At 47.7% G+C, this 5,657-nt stretch overlaps 2 pseudogenes; both read left to right on the plus strand.

Moving 5' to 3' along the window:
• The first annotated feature begins 278 nt into the window (after positions 1-278).
• LOC146789791 (18S ribosomal RNA) lies at positions 279-3,181 on the plus strand (annotated as a pseudogene).
• A 1,063-nt stretch (positions 3,182-4,244) lies between these two features.
• On the plus strand, positions 4,245-4,397 carry LOC146789792 (5.8S ribosomal RNA; annotated as a pseudogene).
• The last annotated feature ends 1,260 nt before the right edge of the window (positions 4,398-5,657 follow it).

A 5,657-nucleotide genomic window follows, 5' to 3' on the forward strand; every position in this document is an offset into this window, starting at 1 on the left:
TCTAAATGGAAAACCTGTGAAAATACCACCAGTACTTGCAATTTATGTGACGGAGGAGTGCAAGACTTACCGCATGTACTGTTTGAATGCCCAAATCCAACACTGGCCGAGGCCAGATACCGGCATTTAACCCCTATTCGTACCAGACACAATATAATTACGGTACCAAGGCCTTATATCGCTTTTTAAATCTCCGCCTGATAAATTTGTTTGTCATAACTTGTCTAAAATTTGAAAGAGCTTTTTAAAACTGTTTTGATATGGTCATTTTATCATTGTTTTAAGCTGAATGTTTAAAAAAAAATTGTTCTCAGTAGAAGACTAAATCAAATTAAATAAAAAATCTTGAATCAAATAGCTTATTAAACCAGTTATGGTTCTGTGATTGCTCCATATGTTACTCGGATAACTGTAGTAGTTCTGGAGCGAATACATGCCAAAGAGCGCAGATCTCCCAGTATGTGTTCATTTATCAGACCAAGACCAATCGGTGCTCGCCAGGCTGCTTTGGTGACTCTAAATCACCTAGGGCTGATCCCACATCCCTGTGACAGCTGCGATACACACGAATGTCTGCCTTATCAACTTTCAATGGTACTTTTTTGTGCCTATCATGCTAACCATGAGCAGCAGGGAATCAGGGTTTTATTCTGGAGATAGAGCCTGAGAAACAGCTACTACATCCAAGGAAGGTAGCCGGTGCACAAATTACCCACTCGACTCAAGGAGGTAGTGATGAAAATGAACAATATAGGACTCTTTCAAGGCACTGTACTTGGAATGAGTACACTTTAATACTGTAACAAGGGTCCATTGGAGGGCAAATGTGGTGCCAGCAGCCTCAGTAATTCCAGCTCCAATGGCATATCTTAAAGTTGCTGCAGTTAGAAAGCTTGTAGTTGGCTCTTGGGGTTGAGCTGGTGATCCGCCATGAGGTGAGCTTCGCCTGTCCCAATCCCTGCCGCTCATGCCCCTCTTGAGGGTCTTGAATGAGTGTTCTGGGGCTCTGAAGCAAGTATTTTGAAAAAATTAGAATATTCAAAGCAGGACCATTGCCTGAAAACTTCAGCTAGGAATAGGACTCTGGTTTTATTATGTTGGTTTTCGGATTTGGGGCCATGATTAAGAGGGACTGCAGGGGGCATTCGTACTGTGCCGCTAGAGTGTAAATTATTGTACTGGCACAAGCTGAACCAAAGCAACAGCATTTACCAAGAATGTTTTCATTAATCAACAACAAAATTCGGAGGTTTGAAGATGATCAGATACTGTGTAGTTCTGACCATAAACGATGCCGATGAGTGATCCAGTGGCGTTATTACCATGACCTACTAAGCAGCTTTTGGGACACCAAAGGCTTTGGTTTACGGGGTGGTGGGTGGGGGGTGGGAGGAGTATGATTGCAAAGTTAAAAATTAAAGGAATTGTTGAATGGGCACGACCAGGAGTGGAGCCTGCTGCTTAATCTGCCTCAATAGAAAACCTCGCCCAGACACGAAAAGGATTGACAGATTGATAGCCATTTCATGATTCTGTGGGTGGTGGTGCATTGCCGTTCTTAGTTAGTGGAGCGATTTGTCTAGTTAATTCTGATAACAAACCAGACTCCTTCATGCTAACTAGTTACGTGACCCCCAGTGGTTGGCGCTCAACAGGGAGGAACAAGTGGTGTTCAGCCAAACAAGATCAAGCAATAATAGGGCTGTGATGCAGTCAGGATGAGGGGGTAGACTATGGGGACAACTTACCTGATGTCCATACCTGGGCTGCTCCAGAAGTTGTGCCTACCAAAAAAAAAAAAACTTTTACTTTTACAGGACATGAGTTCAACGTTCCTAGAAAGAGGTGAACGACAAGCTCAAGCGGTGGGAATAAAGCTGAAGGCTATCGTCAACGAGGGCGGACTAGAGCCCCAGGGGAAAGCGGAAGAGAAAGCAGCTGCTGAGGAAAGAGGACCCAAAAAGGAAGATGCCAAAACTGCAGAAGAGGAAAAGAATGATGGCAAAACATCTACTGCCAGGAGAGAGGAGTTACGGTAATTTGCTACAAGCCCCTGTTGGACCGGACAACAAGAGGAGTCTCGTGAACCCACTGCGAGACGCCGCTGGTCCGAACAGCAGGAAGTAGCCGCAGGCATGGAGGAGAGCTGAGGTACCGGCTGGTAAACCTCAGTGGTCCATCACGCCCCAGGAGGAGCGTGGCTTTCACAGGTGCCTGAGTGGTTTTAGGAGGTGGAATGGAGATGGGTGGGTAGAGTAATGCACGGTTTAGGTGAAACAAAACCATTATCATAAAGAAAGCCTCTCGCTAGTTACATTTTGGGTTTCATTTCTTTTATGTTGAATGATTCTTTAAAAATAATTGTTGATCAAAGCATGAGAGTACTTTGAATATATATGAATACAGACTATTTGCTAAGAAGGCAACAAATGCTAAACTAATAGGATTATATTAGTGAAGATAGTAAAGGAAAAGCCTGAAACAGAAAAGAAAGAGAGTGAGGAAATCGGGATAAATGTGGAGAAGAGACAGAAAGAATAGATAGGAGTCAGAAAAGATATATTAAAGGAAACTAAAAAGAACCTAAGACTTACCTGTGCACTTGGTTTCTTCTGAAGGTACCAGTGGAATTCCTGGTGAGGAACTTGCAATCCAGAAAAGAAATAAAAAGAAAAAAATCAATCCAAGAGCTGAAAAACAGCTACTTGAACAATTTCTAATTGACCCTATCCAATTGGAGAACAAATTAATTTTTTTTTTCACTATTAACAAGTGGTTAAGACTGGAATGTTTCAAGCTGCCAAGCGACAGATGCCCTTATAGCTCTGGGGCTGCATGCGTACTACACTGGACATATGAGTGGGTGTCTATCCTTTGCCAACAGGTGCGAGTAGCCTGCTGAACCACATTTGTGATAGGGAATGTGTATTGGTATTATTTCCTATAAATGAGGAATTCCCAGTAAGTGCGGATCATAAGCTTGGGCTGATTAAGTCCCTGCCCTTTGCGCACACCACCTATCAATACTACCAATTGGATGATTTAGTGATGTCCTTGGACCTGCCCTGCTAGGTTTGCAATTGCTCTGGTGGAGTGCCGAGAAGGCAGTTAAATTTGACTATCTAGAGGAAGTATAAGTGGTAACGAGGTTTCCATAGGTGGACCTGCAGAAAGTTTGATAACGGTGGTGCATCCAGAGTGTCTGACAGTGACAGCTTCAACCCTCAACTGTCTCCCCAGGAACAGGGCCTGGCCCGGAACTCCCCTTGTGCGTCCTGGCCAGCGGAGGAGTCCGTGCTTGCTTGCTGCATAGGTGAGGTCTGAGAACCTGGGAGGATCCAAGTGACATGTGAGGGACTGGGCTGGGTGACCCTCTGGGAGGGGCATTATATGAGGGATAGCCCTCCTAAGAGGAAACCCTTGCTCACCCAGCACAAACCTGGGTGTAACCGAATTGCAGTGCCTCCCAGGACTGGGCCACCTGAAGGACCTGCCACCTTGGCCACATTAGCCCTCTCAAGCCCGATCCCATCCTGCCCAGTTTTGAGAGACTGAGGAGTGGCCTGCCTGTCTTGGCAGGGCAGCCTGGATGAGAAGGAGCTGGGGCCATCAGGGAGCCCCGGCTCCTCGAGGTGGTGATGCCCTGCCCCTCCACGCTAGTGTGAACTGCTCTGAAGGGTGGGAAGAGAATCTGCTCCTGGCCTCATGAGCTTTCTTGCGTGTACTGGAAGCAGGTGAGTTGCTTTGATGGTATGGGGGAACATGGCTCTTCTCCCTTCTGTGCCTCCTACCTGGGCAAGGGGGAACCCCAGCCTGCTATCATGGTCAGACCGCTGTCTAAGCTGGGGACCCTCAAATTGCTCACTGGCCCTGGTGGGCAGCAGATGGTTAATGTGCAGGTGGCGCAACCCTCCCTTATTGTCAGCTGCAGATGAACTGGTCCTTACTGGCCAGGCTGGGGTTTAGAGACATGTGTGGCCCTGTCCGGGAGGACTGGTGGTGGTGGAGCTTCCTGACTCTGCTGTTGTGGAAGCCTTTTGCTTGCCTGCCTGCTGTGGCAGTGGAGTGGAGCTCCTGGGTCAAGCGCCTGGGTACCCTTTTTTAAAACGTGGAGGCTGACTTCCAGATGGGATGTGTGATGTGGTGCTTGGCTGTCTCACTGCACGGGCAGTGGATTTCTGGTGCTGATTTGTTCCTGCATCTGCTGCATCTGCAGGTGGGCAAATGTTGCAAACGTTGTTTGTGACTCTTGACGGTGGATCACTTGGCTTGTGCGTTGATGAAGAACACCGCTAGCTTCGAGAATTAGGTGTACTGCAGGACGCAGTGATCATTGGCACTTTCAATGCACCTTGTGACTCTGGATTCCTCCAGGGGCTATGCCTGTCTGTGGGTCACTAAAACTTCCAGCACCATGGGGCTCTCCCAAGGCATAGTTGGGGCTGTCGCAGGGGGCTCTGATCCCTTTGTTCTCCTAAGGTCAGACCCCTGACCTCTCATGTAGGGCACTCAAGTCTCACTGCAGAGATATGCCACCGGTGTGCCTAGTCTTCCCTGCGTTGATGTGGTGGGTGCCCAGTCTGCCCGCACCTGAAAATTCCGGGTGCATGGCAGTGTGCTGCACATGGCTGCCTGTGGTATCCCTAGGCAGCCCGTGTGCACCACACTGGGTGCCCATTTCTGTGGCTGGGAAGGTTGCTCTCTGCTCTAGTGGAGAGTTTTACAGCTCCCCCCTGCAGCAGCTTCAGCTTCAGCGTGTCCGTGGGGCTTGGGGGATTGACCTCCTGTGAACCCTTCCCTGGCAACTGCCCTGATCCCTCTTGGGGTGTGCAGGGGGGAAGTATGACTAGCCCCCTGCCCCCATAATGACGATCGACTGGGGCTGACTGTGCACAATGTTCTCTGACTGCTTTGCACTGCCGCTGGGTGCCAGGGGTCTGCTATGATATTGGTTACCAACCTGACCTGTCTTGAAACACAGACCAAGGTGTCTTACACATTCATAAATTGGAGGGCCGATTGAAACCTTGTGGGGCAATGAAGGTAAGGGCCAGTGCACGGCAGCTGAGGTGGGATCTTGCAGAGTCGTCGTGAATGATTAGAGATCTTGGGGCTGAAACAATCTCAACCCATTCTCTTTAATTGTAAGTGGATAAGAAGACCGTCTTCCTGGTGTGGAGCTGGGCACCGAATGTGAGTGTCCCGTGGGCCACTTTTGGTAAGCTGAACAGGCAAGTGGGATGAACCGAATAATCACACACAGAGAAGTAGGAGAGTGAAAATCACTTTTTAGACGTCAAATGGCAAAGTTAAAATGCTTGAAAATCTGCCCTCACCCACAATGAATTGTGGCATGCTTCATCATATGGCTGCTTAACACATCTCTGCACAGACCAACGCATGGGGTGGAGCAATAGTGTGGGGGAAACAATACAAACACATAGAAGAGTAGAGATCAAGTAAAGAATAAGTGCAGACAGACAAATCTAAAACTAACTCAGGGATAACCAAATGCCTATTTTATTCATGGATTTCCAGGTCAGGGTTAAAAAGGTATCTCAAAACCAGTGGTTGGTGGTGAATAGTGTAAATTATGAACCATTCACCCCCTACAATCTGCAAAAAAGTTGACATGTTTAAGCTGGATTTTGTAGCTT

Source organism: Triturus cristatus, chromosome 10 (genome assembly GCF_964204655.1).
Source record: "Triturus cristatus chromosome 10, aTriCri1.1, whole genome shotgun sequence".
Lineage (NCBI taxonomy): Eukaryota > Metazoa > Chordata > Amphibia > Caudata > Salamandridae > Triturus > Triturus cristatus.